Below are 15,520 nucleotides of genomic sequence, written 5' to 3'. Positions count from 1 at the left end.
CTAACTATGTGTGGTCTTGCTAGGTGCTGGTCTGAGGCCAGTGATCAGAGGGTGCTGGGTTGGGGGCAGCTGGCAGACTGCCTGATGTGGGGCGGGAACCCAAGGAACAGTGGGCACCTACAGCTTGGCGCAGCTGGCTCTGAGGAATTATTGCAAGTCTGCACAACTTAAAAATCTGCAGTTTGGGGGCGGGCGGGGGAGCGCGGGGGTGGGTCCCCGAGCGAGCGTCCCATTTCTCCTCCGGGCGGTTCACTGAGCCTTCTCGCTCACTGCAGAGGGGCGGGCGATGCCTTTGGACCACACGCCGGCCTTGCTGAAGTCCTGGTTCGTTCCTCAACCTCGGCAGAAGGCATCTTCCTCTGACCTTCGGGAAGGGGACCGGACTCGTCCTCCTTGCTCAGTGCATACGTCCGCCACCTCTTCTGATCTGGTAAGTCGAGGAATGGAGCGTGTGAAACAATCTTGTTCTGCACTGTGCTTGAGTCTTCAGGCAGCCGAGCTGGTGGTAAACAGGCAGGACCTGAGTCTGTTTCCTCCTTCGCACTTTGTTTTAAAACAAGTTGGGGGCCGCGATACTTACTAAGAAAATCCCGGCAAATTCGCAGGGCTTTGCTTGGGAGGAGAGGCGGTTGCCGGAGCCGCCGGGGCCGCAGAGGAGGTCATCTGTCTCCCACAGGTTCAAGGTACTCCCAGCCGCGGAGGGCTCGCAGGTGGGAGGCGCGGGGCGCGCTCCGGCATCCCCCCGGCCTGGGCGCGCAGCTCCACGGGTGACTCTGCACTTGGGTCTGGGCGGGGGCGCGCGCCCCGCGGGGCCGCCTCTCAGTCCATCCAACAGTTCGCCTGTCGCGCGGCCCGATCCCGGCAGCCAGCAACCGCCCGCGGCACAGCGCCGCGCCCTCGGCCGGGGGAGCGCCGACTGGGAGCCCGAGGCGAGGCGGCGTGCGGAGCTGGGACCAATGGGGCGGCGGCCCAGCGGCCGGCCCCGCCCCGCCCCTCCGGCGGCTCCCGGGCGCCGCGCGCCTGCCGGGCGGGACAGACAGACTGACCGACGCGGGCCGCGCGGCTCTCCTCGCCGCAGCCGCGGCGGGCGCAGGGCCGCGCGGAGACGCCTGATCCCTGCAGCGCCGGCGGGCGGCGTCGCAGAGCGGAGCCAGCCAGAGACGCCGGGACTCCTGCAGGTACCTGCTTGTGTCCCCTCCTCTCCCTGCGCTCGGGAGACTTCTCCGTGCGACCCCGCAACTTTCCCCGCCTTTTTTTGCCCAGCCCCGCCGTGGCCTAGGTCACGGGTGCACGACCCCGCAGATCTACACCCGCAGGGGGACTTCGCATCCTGCTGGGCGCCTGTCTCCGGCGCTGTCCATCCTCCAGTCCCCAGACCCGTCGTTGCTGGAGTCCTAAGGATCCGCCTGTTGCGCGGGCTGTCGGCAGCCGAGGCAGTGTCTGGGTGCCTCGGAAAGCCGCAGGGAGGGTGTCTAGAATCCGCTCTTGAGCGCGGGGTGGAGGACGGATGGAGGCGGGAGAATCGAGGAGCCGGGGAAAGGCGGCACTTCGCGGAGGGGCATCCCTGGGGCGTTTCCTTAGCCGGGAAGCCGTTCCTTCTCTTCCTCGAGAGGAGGCGCTTTCCTGACGAACGTAAGTGCTTCCCAGGCCGCCTGCTCCGCCTTCTTCCCTGTCATTCTCCCCTCCCCTTTGCCCTGCAGCGGTGCGAGGCGCCCCGCGACAGTTGCTGGGAAGAGCGCAGCCAGGGCCCTTGCTCTGGTGCCGCGCTGCGCCCAGGGGCTGCCGGCGCGCTCCGGGTGCGAGCGGCTTGTGGCTTGCAGGGCCCGTGTTGAGTCTCCCGCAGACTGCGTTCGGATCAGTGGTAGCGATGGGAGTGGGAGCCTCGGGGTCGGGAACTTTCCTTTCCCGCGCCTCTCTGGGTGGCTGCCCGACTTCTGCAGGTGGATGGGCTGGCGAGCGAAGCAGACCTGCCGGCAGGGGCCGCGGCGAGGCGGGCTGGGCGCCTTTCGCATTGCAGGGATCACTCCGAACCGCCACCCGCGCCGCTTCCCCGGCTCTGCCTCTTGTCGTTTGTGCCCTTGGTGTCTCCAGCGTCTCGGCGGGGGACACTGAGCCGGTAGTCTAACTGAGGCAGCCCACGACTGGGGTGGACGGCAGCCAAGACCTACCTCCACCCGCGGAAATGGCCCTGGGGCCCTAGTCTGATGCTGGGGCGCGGTGGTGGGGTGTTTCTCCTCGCCCTCCTGGAGAGTAGCCTCTTGATTTTTGTCTTTCATGTCACCCTCCGAGAGAGGAGCAGGTGAGAAAAACCGGATGGGAAACCTTCCCCTCCCTTTTCATGTATTTGCTTAAGTGATTTGCATAAGCGCTGGCTTAGAACTGTGTAAGTTACCCCTAGTTGCTCCCCTTCCTAGACTACTTGCAAATACCTGCCCAGGTAAACAGGCAGCAAGCATTTTCCTGAGCACCTGCCCGCTTGCTAAAGTCAGATGCCCTGGTGCCTCCCTCCCCACATGTCTCAGGCTGAGAGAGGGTGGCATTGATTCTGTGGTTGAACTTGGGGTACTGGGCAGGCCTCATTCTACCTCTGTTGTAAACTGCTTGAAGGCACTGATTCACTCAGAGTGTATCTACAGCCAGCCCACAGTGGCTGGGCCAGTCCTTGGTCATACCCAGAGCATGGTGAAGTTTCTGCCTCCCAGTCTATTCCGTTTTTCCTCACCAGATTCGTTCCTTCTCCTGTTCTAATCTTAAATTAGCCATTTCAGAACTAGGAATTGTCAATATTAGGGTAGGGAGGAGATGATACTGAAGTACTCAAGAATCCTGAAGCCAGAGCATGTTGTGAATATTTTAAGGAGACTTGCAGGACCTGTGTGGACTCAGGCTTGTGTCTGAGCCATCATTACCTGGGAAATCAGCCTGAACCAAAAAGCCATTAATGAGTACAGCAAAGCTAAGGTTTTGCTGGTTAAAGTGTGCGAGAGCAAATTGGGAGGTTGGAAGCAAGCTTTGTTCTGTTCAGAAATATTAAAATATTAAAAAGCCAATGCTCTGACACTTGAGTTTGCCAGCAAAGCACTAGTTAAGGTTTTTCTTCTTCCTTATTATTATTATTTTTTTAAAGTAGGGGAAGAGTGGGCACTTCAGCCACCTCCTCTGTCTTCAGTGGATTTTGCCCTTCGCTGTAATCCTTCACAGACCCTGCCTCCCTCTGTGCTACCAGAGACCTCCATCTGCCCTGTGTCTGGCATTTGGGGCTGGGATGTGCGTCAGCTCCGAGAGACCGCAGGCATCACAAGCGTTTTCCTCCACTTCTTTTTTTTTTTCTGGCCCCTCCATGAGAGGCATGAGGGATCTTAGTTCCCCAGTTCCCCAGACCAGGGATTGGACCCAGGTCCCCTGCAGTGGAAGCGTGGAGTCTTAACCACTGGATGGCCAGGGAAGCCTTCTTTCTTTTTTTTTTTTTTTTTCTTTTTTTATAGATGATATTTATTGTCTGGATACCATATGCCAGCTATGCTGCTTGGCACTTTTCCAGGCATTATCTCATTTAATCCTCAGGACACCCCCATTGGGAAGTGAGGTTTCCCTTCTTGGTCACAGTGTTTCAGGGGGAGCCAGCAGTAGATGGAGCCCCTGCAGGGCATTCGGAGACTGATGGGAGACCGCAGGGTGGGGCTGAGCCTGAGGTCTCACTGGCAGGCGAGGACAGCTATCCAGGATGGGGTGAGGCAGAGGGGCAGGTGGGCGTGTTTATTGTCCCTGCTGATCAGGTGTCAGGAAGGTAGATCTGCCTGGGTGCCACTTGTGTGAAAAACCTACTAGGACTGGGGACCTGGGCTCTAGCCTGATTTCTACCTGCTTATGGCTCCTTGACTCAACATAAGTCACTTGGCTTCTCTGAGCCTCAGTCTCTTTAGCTGCAAGGATGTAGACATCTGACATTGTTGTTACCCCGTACTAGGCACTATGCTGAAAGCTCTCCACGTATTAATTCACTTCATCCTGATGACAACCCTAGGAGGTAGGCTTTTTTATTATCCCATTTTAATTTAATTTTATTGGCTTAAAACAACAGAAAAATGTTCTCTCACAGTTCTGGAGGCTGGAAGTCCCAAATCAAGGTTACCCACAGGGGTACCCTCCCTCCAGAGGTTCTGTGGGCAATCTGTTCGTTGCCTATTCTAGCTTTTGGTAGCTCCAGGCATTCCTTGGCTTATGGCTACATAACTCTGACCTCTGCCTCCGTGAATTAACCTATTGTAGATGAGAAAAAAGAGACAAATGAGTATCGTGTGCAAAGTCACATAATGAGGATGTTGTAAAGCCAGGATTCTATCCCTGGCAATCTGGCTGTGGAGCCACTGTGAGATTCTGTCCTTTTTGTTTGTCCCTATAGCCCTGATGCTGTGCCCTGCACTTAATAGGACTCAGACTGGGCTTGTTGAATGGTGACAGGGAGAGGTGGCTTGCTGTTACCAGGCGACTTTTTGGCCCCCTGTCTCCCCTTGGAAAGAAACTTGAAAACGATGCAAGAAAAATGTTCTTTTTTCTTTTGCCAAAGTTATCCTCTTTCCAATGGAATTCTGCCCAGCTAGTTGGGAAGAAAGGAGACAGATCATAAAGACTGTGGGCCAAGTCCACCATCTTTGTGTCTCACAAAGGAGGGCAGTGGATGTGGAGGGTGCTTGGAGGTGGTGGAGTTTGAATTTCATCCTGAAGCTGGCTTTTGGTTATTGCTCTTGGCTAGTCAGGGTGCTTAGCTGGAGCAGGGGAGGAGGAGAAAGTACTTTTTACTGTTGTTATTTTATTTTGCATTCAGTGACATGGTAGGTGAAACTTGGAGAGAAATCCCAATTGCGATGAGCACATCAATGACGTTTAGAATGTGCAGCCAAATGTAGAAGCTGATTTAGAAGAACTCCCATCCTTGTTTTCCTTTATCATTTCTTTAGATCACCCTTTGCAACTTTGCAACACACACACCTACCCCTTATAAAAGTAAACTATTCTTGCTAAGCTATAAGTAGTTCCTAGATTAGGTTGTAGTGTTTTTCTTTGTGGGCAACGGGGTCTTGCTGTTTCTGGAATGCTGAGGAGCCTTGCATCATGGTGGGGTTTTTTTTTTTTTTTTCAGAAGCTTTTCCAGCATATTTCTGCTTACTTTCTATTGGTCAGAATTGTGTAAGAGGCAGAGAAAGCAAGCAGCTTTTAAAATATATATATATATACATATATATATATTTAACTTTTTATTTTATACTGGAGTATAGCTGATTAACAATGTTGTGTTGGTTTCAGGTGTACAGCAAAGTGATTCAGTTATACACATACATGTATCTATTCTTTTTCAAATTCTTTTCCCATTTAGGTTGCTACGTAATATTGAGCAGAGTTCCCTGTTGCACCATAGTTTGCTTGGAGTAGATACCTTATAAAATTGTCTTTAACTGCACAAGCGTTGGATGATAAAGGCCCAAGACCCCCTTTTAGGCGGTAACGTTACAGATGTTAATGTTGACAGCAGCTGGCTACAGTGTGCTTGCCGAAGTTCCCAACGAATGAAGCATCCTGCTGGGGTCCTGAGCAGATCAGCTGAGCTCAACTGAGCGCCCAGCAGATGCTCACCAATGTTGACTTAATGATTAACTTCTGTGGTCTTGTATATATTCTCTTTACATATACAATTATGCACAAGCATTTATTCAACAAGTATTTGAGTACTTACCCCATATTATGTACAAGGCTGGGGCTGGGTAGGAGACAGACGTTAAACAAATAAATGCAAACATTTGAGCAGAGGCAAATGTTCTAAAGAACTTCATCCGGGAGAGTAGCAAGGGTGGGAGGGTGCTAGTTTAGATGGGGGAGCTGGGAAGACCTTTCTGAGGAAGAGACTTCTCCTTCTGAGGGATGGAGAAGAGTTTATCATGTGAAAAGGCAGAGAAAAAGATTTCTGGGCTGCCCGGTGTGAGGATTCTAAGGCAGGAATGAGCATTGATGGTTGGAGGAGCTCCAGGAGAACTGGCCAGGGCACTGGGAGAAGGTTGGAGAGGAGGGCAAGGGCCAGATCACTCTGTGTGCTTTGAGCCAAGTTCAGGATCTTAGAGTTTATCCTGAGGGCTCTGAGAAAGAGATAATGGAATAGTGGCAAGGGAGTGTCAGCTTATGTTTCTCGAAGATCACCTGTGAAGGCTGTGAAAACGATATTAAAGAAGAAGAGATTAGAGAGGTTCCAGCGTGGCAGTTGGGAGCCTAGTTAGAGGCGTGCTGGGGATGTGGAACCTCAAGCCAGCTTGGACTGAGTGAGAACGAATGGGCGGTGAGGAAGTGGTACAGGTACAGGTTGATTATGAAACAAAACAGAGACAGGGTGAGTGCAGGGCAGGGTTTGCATTTATGTCCGTCTATGTGGAAGGTGACCGCGGCTGATGTTAGGGAGCTGAGTCCAGCTCCTCAATAAACCAACACATACCCATCTCTGTGTGTGGGGTTACGTGGTACATACTAGCACTTCTAGAATGTTAGACATTTGTCTGACTCTGTCTCCAATCGCTGGGTAAGTTTAAGCGTATCACTTGTCCTTCCCTGTTTTTTTTCCCACAGCCTGGAAATGTTATGATTAAAAAACTAGATAATCTTTCTATGAGTATTCTTCTTCCATAATGTCATTTATATGTGTTAATTTGGATTGTTTATATAAATTGAATTAGGAGAACTAGGAGTGGGTATGTGGGAACATTTGTGGCGAGATTCTAAGCACTTGGTCCTTGATGATCACCGGTAAGCTGCTTTCGAATTGGCTTAAATGGAGAGAAATCAGTGATCAGCTTGGTGGTGAGGAGATGCCAAGCCTCTCCAAGATGTATGGGGGCGAGGCCCAATGGGGAGCCTGAGGCGTGGCTAGAGGCCAATTTTCTGTGTTTCAGTGGAATCCTCCTTTACCAGGTCTTCCTCGTCACATGAGACTCTTCCTCTTTACTCACTGGTATCTTGTAAAAAGATTCAAGAGAGCAACATATTGTCCGTCATCTGGGAACCCATGTTTAGTGGAATATGTTGGCCTAAAGATCAATAAGGAACATCACAGATAGCCTGATGGAGTCTTGAAGAGGCGGTGGGTGAGTTCCCAGTGACCAATTTATAGTTGTAAGGAGAGCATAAAAAGGACCATATAATTGAAAACTACTCCAAACATTGGTTCAGAGGCCTTTTGAAGACTTCTTTCAGTAATGGTGACTTATATCCTGACAAATAATTAGTGTGTTGAGATAAAAGGATATCAGCAGACTAGCATTTTGGGCTTGAACATGTTTACATTTTTTTACTTACATTCTTCTATGAAGTGGTTTGGCTTTTCCTGAGCCCTGAGTGGCCTGCCAAAGTGAACCTAAAATCATCTCCTGTGATTTACTTAAGGTAAAGAGTTTATTTGGTTAAAGGGATGGGCGATCTCCGTGGTTAAAGATCGTGGTTTGCAGATTTGGATGCGCCTGGCAAAAGTATTTCAGCACTTTTGTCATTGAGGTCAGTAACTCATACCTTCTGGGTAGTGTTTTCTTGTAGGTTTTTAAGATCCCAGTTTTCTAAGCGTGGTACCGTCCTGAGGCCACTGACATAAGACCTCTGCCCGGCCTCCACCTCTTGGTCATGAGCTGTTGCCTGGCCAAGATTTAGCCCCTAGGCTTTTTCAAGGTTGAGCCTTCTTGGTGAAGCTTGTCTCCTCTGTGCTAAATGTATAAATAAAAAGTGTCATTATGTGACAATGTTTATCTATCTATCTATCTAGCATCTATGCTGAGGTGCAAAACGATATCAATATCCCCATACATTATCATCTCCTTAAATCACAAATCCTACAGTGTAGGCTCTCCAAATAGGTAAAAATAGGAATCTTATGAAAGTTCATATGGGGCCTGAGAGCTTCACCTTTAAGCAGTTTCCAGAGGCTTCTGGATCTAAATAGAAATCAAATGTCAGAATGGTGCCTCTTTTTGGTGATGAGCACTGAGTTCTCTTTTCCCAGCTCCTCCAGACTTAAAATGTGGAAGGTGCAGCACGCTTTGCCTTCTCATCTTGTGTCTTCTGTATAGCACTTTGAAGCAGAGAGTACCCAGTAGGATGTACAGTTATATAATGTGGCCCTAAACTCCCCTGGCTTTGCTTTTTTACCAATTGCTCCTATCACCCATATCAACAGTTGCACGCCAGCAAGCCCTGTTTTACAGTCCTTCATTTGTAAGTTAGTGTCAGCACTTCGGAAATAATTCCCACTTAAGCGTTATTAGGCATCAGGGTTAGGTTTCAGGGTGCCCCACGAATGCAGAATTAAGTCCTAAGGAGTGGGGCGGTAGATGGCTTTGAGTAGTGGACGTGCAAGACTGTGTGGTGTAGACGGGAGGGGATGGAGCTCTCTCTCCTGGGGACAGGGTCCTGCCGCACACACCCATCTTCTCAGACGCAAGCCTCGAGGAGGAAGGGCGCCCGTTGGTGTGGGCTGCTTAGCTGATTGGGCAGAATAGACAAATCCACAAAAAAGTACCGTATCGGGTAGAGAGTTTCAGTTTTGCAAGGTGAATGGTTGCACAACATCGTGAATGCATTTAATACCATTGAACTGTACACTTCAAAATGGTTGAGATGGTAAATTTTAGGTATTTTACCACAATAAAAAATTTGGAAGAAGGAGAAATTGAGATTCCAGTGCTATGAAATAACGTTTTCAAGTGTTTTTCTCTCAGGACTTTACATGCTTAAAAATTATCGAGAACCCCCCAAGAGCTTTTGTTAATGTGGGTTATATCTGTCAATATTTATATTAGAAATGAAAATAGATGCATTTCAAAGTATTTAATTATTAATTCATTAAAAATAACAGTAATCATCTCATAACATGTTAACATAAATGGCATATTTTAATGAAAAGTAACTAGCTTTTTTTTTTTTTTTTTGCGGTACGCGGGCCTCTCACTGTTGTGGCCTCTCCCGTTGCGGAGCACAGGCTCCAGATGCACAGGCTCACGGCCATGGCTCACGGGCGCAGCCGCTTTGCGGCATGTGGGATCTTCCCGGACCGGGGCACGAACCCACGTCCCCTGCATCGGCAGGCGGACTCTCAACCACTGCGCCGACAGGGAAGCCCAGTAACTAGCTTTTTTAAACAACAAAATTATGAGTGACATTGTTTTACACTTTTACAAATTTATTTACTGTCCGGTTTAATAGAACACAATGGAATTCTTAGAGTTTCTTCTCTATTAAGTCTGTTATGTTTTCAAACATCATACATCCTCTGGAAAACTCCATAGGACACTTGTGAGAGAATGAGAGGGAAACGGGAAGATAACATCTTAGTTTATTATGAAAATAGTTTTGACCTCATGAATACTTTAAAGGATCTTAGGAACCTCAGAGTTTCCTGACCACACTTTGAGAACTACTGCTATAGAATAAATCTCCAGCCAAGTTAATTTTTGGTTGTGTTATATGTTTTAGTCTCTTTTACTCTAATATTATCTGAATTTGAACTTCAGCAATTCCATATATTGCTTATCTATGATTTCAAATGAAAGAACTAGGTGGCTCATTAAAAAAAAGAACTATCGTATCACTTGTTTTTCTCAAGCACGCATTTTTATTTACTATGGAATGAGGACTTCCTTTCAACATCTCAGAAGGAAAGTCTGCACCCCTCCAGAGGCTGTACTGAAAGCTGTCCCTGGGGCTCTGTCCTACTGTCACATGTTACTGCTGCGCTCACTGGAGGGCTTGGGGGCTCTCCTTTTCTTCCTTCCTGTTCTTTCCCACCTCATTCTTCATTGTGTGGAGAACTTGGAAACTCAGAGAGAGGTGAGCACACATAGGACATAGATTGGAGAAAGGAGAGGTGTGAAAATTTATTTTAACACGTCAAATTGAAAACTTTCTGACTTGCATCACTGGGGATCTCATTATTTTATAAGTTTTTCATATTGATAAAGTATGGAATTAGTCATAGCGGATAGTTCTGGGCAAAGCATTAAAAAAATCCTCTCAGGATGGTTTTCAGGAGCTGGATGTTGGTGAAGCATACAAACATTTTTCCTCCCTTCCAAATAATGGATTAGGTGTTCTATAAACCATCATATTTATTAGGTGCTGTATGAGCCACCGTATTTAGAATGTTAAGGGAAACTTCTTTTTGCGCCCCATGAAATAAGTCGTCACTGTGGCAACTTACTACAGCAATAGACATTTGGCTGCTTCAGAGTTTTGTTGTAAGTGTGCTGAGGATTTATGATTTGGCAAAATCTGTGACTCCTAGCAGCAATAAATACTTTTCTACAATCCTTTGGAAAGACCATAATGTTTCAGGTGTGCGGACTAGGCAGAAACAATAGCTCGGTCAGGCGTTCTCATCCTGTTGTCCTGGAGTGTCCAGGAAAGACTGTATGATGTGAAGACCCCTTCCAAACAGCCTTCTCCACTCTTTTGAGCAGGAAAATCCTTGTCTTTACTCTCATGCAGAGCATTAATTTAGTTATGCTTCCACCAAACATCTCTCCCACTTCTCTGCTGTATATCAGATGCTGATACCACTGTGTATTGGTGATATTGCTTACAAATATGGTTCGGTTCTGCAAGCATGGAGGGTGGTGCCTATGTAGCGTGAGATGTGTACGTGGGAGCGTGTGCACGTGTGCACACGTGTAGTACGTCAAAGGGGAGTGTCCTGGAAGAGGTGACATTGGAGCTGATTTCTTGATGACAGAACTGGAACTAACTGGAAAAGAAGGGAACAGGGAACAGCTTCAATGAGAAGGAGAGTGAGCCGTAAGGTTGGGGATGGGAAAGAATCTGATGGGGCTGAGGCAGAGGGGTTGGAAGTAGATTGGGGGACGCAGCCGTCAGAGAGGCAGGCAGGGATGTTCTTGCTTTGACATCAGTGGAGGAGTTTGAACTCTATCCCAAACACACTGGGGAGCCACTGAAGCTTTACCTAAACGACACGTTCTGACTTGTAGTTTAGAAAAGTCTCTCTGGCTGCCTGCGGAGGCGGAAGGGGTGTCAGTGAGAAGGGGGGGCAAGATGCTGTCACTGACTCGTCTGCTAGTGGGATTTGGCTGCATTAGAGCGGGGCCTCTATCACCCAGGTAGTTAGTTTGACCTGTTCCTTAGACTTCTACATTCTTTATCTTTATATTTTAAGGTCAAGAATAGAGACTTCTCTGGGAAGGTTGAATGGAATTTTGGGCCACACATCTGCTTCCACTTCCTGCAGCCCCATAATTTCCTTTGGGTAATTATTCCTTCCCGTTTGAACGTTGTCTTGGTGGGATGGTAAGTGTTAAGGATTTCCCCGAGGTTCCTTCTGCCCCAGTCCAGCCATTGGGTGGGCAGGTGACGTTGCCCAGCCTATCAGGCGCTCTGTCAGTGGAGGGACTGGAGGATGGAAGAGTCCACTGGCGTGTTCCTTGTTCTGCCTAACCAGACATCTTCTTCTATCAGTTAGTTATTTCTGTTTCCATGTCCTTCAGAAGTGCCCTGGCTCCCGTCTGTTGCCAGGTGTGGGTTTTCAGACTTCTCTTTGGTCCTGAGAGCTTCAGATAGCCTCTGACTGACGCACACTGGATTTGCTAGTGAGCCCCCTGGTTCTTGTTTGTAACCAAAGGGCCTCCGGTGACGTGGGAAGTGTCCGAAGGCCTTACTTCACACCAGAGCATGAAGACTAATCTCATGGCCTTTTCTACTGGTTTTGAAAGGGGAACAGGGCAAACACAGGATAGTGTTTGCTGAAAGGGAAGGAGGGAAGTAGTGAAAGGGACATAGGAGACGAAGGCCCTGCCAGTGAACGTTGCGGGCCTCCGACTGTTGCCGCAGGTGATCCTGAGTGCAGGTGTGTCTACCTGGGTGTGTGTGTGTGCGTGTGTGTGTGAAAATAGCATCAAAGAGATGGGGCAATCGCTGTGTATTTAGAATTTCAGTTCTTACTCAGACGACACTCAGGGCTCTGGCAATATTTATGTAGTACTTATATAAATAAAGTATTGGGTACTGCTCGAAATGTGATATACATAATAACTCATTTGTTTCTTATCATAATACCTCGAGGTAGGTATTATCATTTTATCTTATATTACTTGTTCATCTATCTATCTATTTATCTATCTATCTATCTAATCTATGTATCTATCAACAGATGAAGAAACATCAACGAGAGATTTTAATAATTTACCTAAGTCATAGAACTAGAAAGTGGCAGAATTGGAATTCAAATCAGGTCAGGCTAAGTACAGAGTCTGTGCTCTTGCCTATGAATGTGAACCTTAGCTTAGATACTATCTACAGTCAGGAAGACTGACTGTACATACTTTGTTGAGAAAAGTGCACAAAAAAATTGTGACCCTTGTATTGAACACCTGTGCTCTATACAATGACCTTTGAAGATGTTTTGTAGCTTTTCATAGAAAGAACATGAGATGATAAAGGTTACGTGTGTTCTTCCCACACTTATCTAGGGATATAGGATAAAAGTGAAGTTTGCTGTAAGTACATGAGCCTGGTGTGTGAGGACAGACAGCCAACAGGAGCAGAGTATGACCAGCTCACCCACACGGGCCTCGCTCGGGGAGCCGGGCTTGGGCCCAGGGCTTGCCATCTCCCATGTGGACTTAGCCATTCTGAACCTCACTTTCCTCATCTGTAAATGATGGATTATAATAATGCCTGCCTCTCTGGGTGGATCTGGGGATGAAAGAAGATCATTCATTCATCCATTGTTTCTTGCTGGGCATCAACGATGCAAAAATTAAGAAAAAATAGGCCCTGCCTTTGAAGAGCTCACAGGGTCATGGTGGAGGCTTCGAGGAATTGTTCTACTGCAGCTCAGCAAGTTATATACTCAGATGGAGACAGATACTGGCGGATGGGGGATGGGGGGACCTGGTTCTGGGGTAGGGAGAGGTCAGGGGTCAGGGCTTGGTTTTGAAGAATATGACAGAGAATATGAGTCTTGAAGGGCATTCTGAGCAAACAAGTGAGAAGTTAGGGGCACTTGTGGAGAATTTCAAGTAATTCTTTACAGTTCTAGAGTTTGAGTTGGGTTGTGACAGGTGAGGATAATAGATGAGGAATGATAATAATACTGACAGCTAACATTTAATTGAGCATTAACTATGTACCAAGCACAGAGAGCTTTATTTGTATTATCTCATTTTTAGGCCTTGTCACTGCCCGATGTGCTATGTGCTATTTTGTAGCCATGTTTCACAAATGAGGAAGTTGAGGCTCAGAGAACTTAAATGACTTGCCCAAGTCACATGGTTAGTGAGTGGCGGAGCTGGGATTGAGACTCAAGCCGTCTGGATCCAGAGTTTATCCTGAAGGCCAAGGGAGCCATCAAGCACATTAAGGTTGTGCATTTTAGAAGGTAACTTTAGCTTGGATTGAAGAATGAATTTGAGAGTAGGGAATGGGGACAGGCCTAAGGCAGGGAGGACGGTCAGAAGTCTGTGGAATAAACCATGGAAAAATACCAAGCGTCTGAATGAAAGCAGAGGCAGGAGAGAGAGAGGGGAAGGAAAGGGACTTGAGAGATATTTGGGAGCAGAGGATGAAAGGAAAGTGTGGACGTGTTTATTTCAAGGTCCCATTAGGACAGTTGAATGGATACATCCAGTAGGCAGTTCCATGAGTCCACAATGTAGGAGGAAGCTTAGGGCTGGAGCTCCACACCTGACCTCTGGAGTTGGGTGAAATTTTCAGGGAGAAGAACTGCGGGATGAGGAAGTACCCACGGGGTGGGGAGGTGACACAGACTTGAGACCTGCAGATTGTATCCAGGCTACAGATCTGTTTGATTTGGCTTTACAGTATTAAAACATTAACAACAAAGTTGATAACAGTGAAAAAGTTGGGAAAGTTCCCATAAAAATAAGATTTGTGGGCATTCTTGACAGTGTGGGGCAGTCTGGCCACCTGATGCTCACAGCTAAGGGATAGCGGTCCTTTTTTGGCAGGGCTGGTGCTCTCCAGCTTGTCACGATGGCCAGGTGACCTCCTTTCTCATTTTGGGCACCTGCTGAGCCCCTGCAGGTATTTTATTTTGTGACCTCAGATTTAAGATTTGGGAAGAGGAAGCAGAGTTTCATAGGAAACCAAGAATAAGTGGCCAGACAAGCGACGTCCGTGAACGGCAGGGGTGGCGAGGTCAGCAGTGACAGATGCCTCGGGCAAGTGAGTCACGCACAGCCGGGTTTGGTCACCAGAAGATGCCTTTAGCGAAAACACTTAGTGCGGCGTTAGGGTAGGTATTGTAGCAGAAGAAGGAAGGATGAGTGTAAAAAATGTTTTCAAGCAGCTGTGTTGCCAAGAGGAATTTGGGGTTGGGAGGTTTTATTTTGTGTTATTTTTTGATATGTGAATGCCTTCAGCACACCTATATAAGGACGTATGTGATATAAAATAGTACTTTCTTCATTTACCCTTGACTTACATTTTATAACTACAAGGAATCCAGTCTTGGCTTTGGTTGTTTAGCAGATTATCCTACAAGAAAAAGTTGTTCTCATTAAAACTACCTGCTCCCAGGGTATAGGATGGCGTGAGGTGCTTTATATGCCTATGAAGACGGCCCTGTGAACTTCTGATTTTACCAGCATTCAATGCAGTTTTGCTATTCTGATATGTAAGCAGCAGTGCCTTTAGAGGGGTAATTCTACATTTTAGCAACAGCAAGTTAAGTCAAGCCGTGGCCATGTGGTGATTTATAACCTGCATTTACTTATGCCTTTGTAAGCTGTCCATTTCCTTTTTTATCATTTGCCAGGTGGAATCTGTGTGATGATCGTATCAACCAGCATCCCTTCTATTTCAGTCTGGGTTTGTGTGCTTTTATTGGTTTTATGCCATATGCCAATTTTTCCATTTACTTTTTTTGTATTTGTTATGCTATAGCTTGATCTAACTTATTGTGTGTGTGTGTGTGTGTGTGTGTGAGTGTGTGTGTTGGAACTATCTTGTCTTTGATGTAAAACTCTTTTTATTAAGGAAAAAAATGTATCTCCCTTCTGCAGTGGCTGATAAATAAGCTACTTTTCCTCTGTGGTGGCCACAATTTCAAACTCACATCTGCTATGATTTTTCTTTTCTCCCAGTAGTGCAGTGGGCAAGAAAGACTTTAAAATTCGACATGGGATGGAAGCAGCCAGTAGCCAAGCTATGTGATAAATGTAAACCAACTAATTGATTATCAGTCAACTCAACATGTAATTTTTAAGACTCTCATATGTGTCATGTAAAGTTCAAGGCACTGGGGGATACAGTGACGCATAAGGCAAAAGTTTCTGCTTTCATGGAGCTCATATCCAAGTGGGGAAACAAACTATAAATAAAATAAAGAAACAAAGCATATGTCTCTACGTGTATTTTAGGGATTAACAAATGCTAAGGGGAAAAAATAAAGTAAGGAAGGGGGCTTGGAGTTTCATCGAGGGATATTTTAGATAGGGTAACCAAGGAAGGCATCACTGAGAAGCTA

General features: G+C 47.3%; 1 protein-coding gene across 3 annotated transcripts in view; it reads left to right on the top strand.

The window, feature by feature from the left end:
- Window positions 1-215: 215 nt before the first annotated feature.
- Window positions 216-15,520, top strand: part of KCNS3 (potassium voltage-gated channel modifier subfamily S member 3) — a 34,810-nt gene continuing 19,505 nt past the window's right edge. The window contains exon 1 of one of the 3 annotated variants that reach the window (XM_067703648.1): window positions 216-430. The gene's annotated coding sequence lies outside the window, so the exon portion shown is untranslated. Of the gene's footprint in view, window positions 431-1,035; window positions 1,179-1,289; window positions 2,300-15,520 lie in introns of those variants that run through there. The other 2 variants (XM_067703646.1, XM_067703649.1) reach the window with 2 other exon arrangements.

This window comes from Pseudorca crassidens, chromosome 14, assembly GCF_039906515.1.
Source record: "Pseudorca crassidens isolate mPseCra1 chromosome 14, mPseCra1.hap1, whole genome shotgun sequence".
Classification (NCBI taxonomy): domain Eukaryota; kingdom Metazoa; phylum Chordata; class Mammalia; order Artiodactyla; family Delphinidae; genus Pseudorca; species Pseudorca crassidens.
Note: the sequence above shows the minus strand (reverse complement) of the source record. Positions and strands in the feature narration are given on the sequence as shown.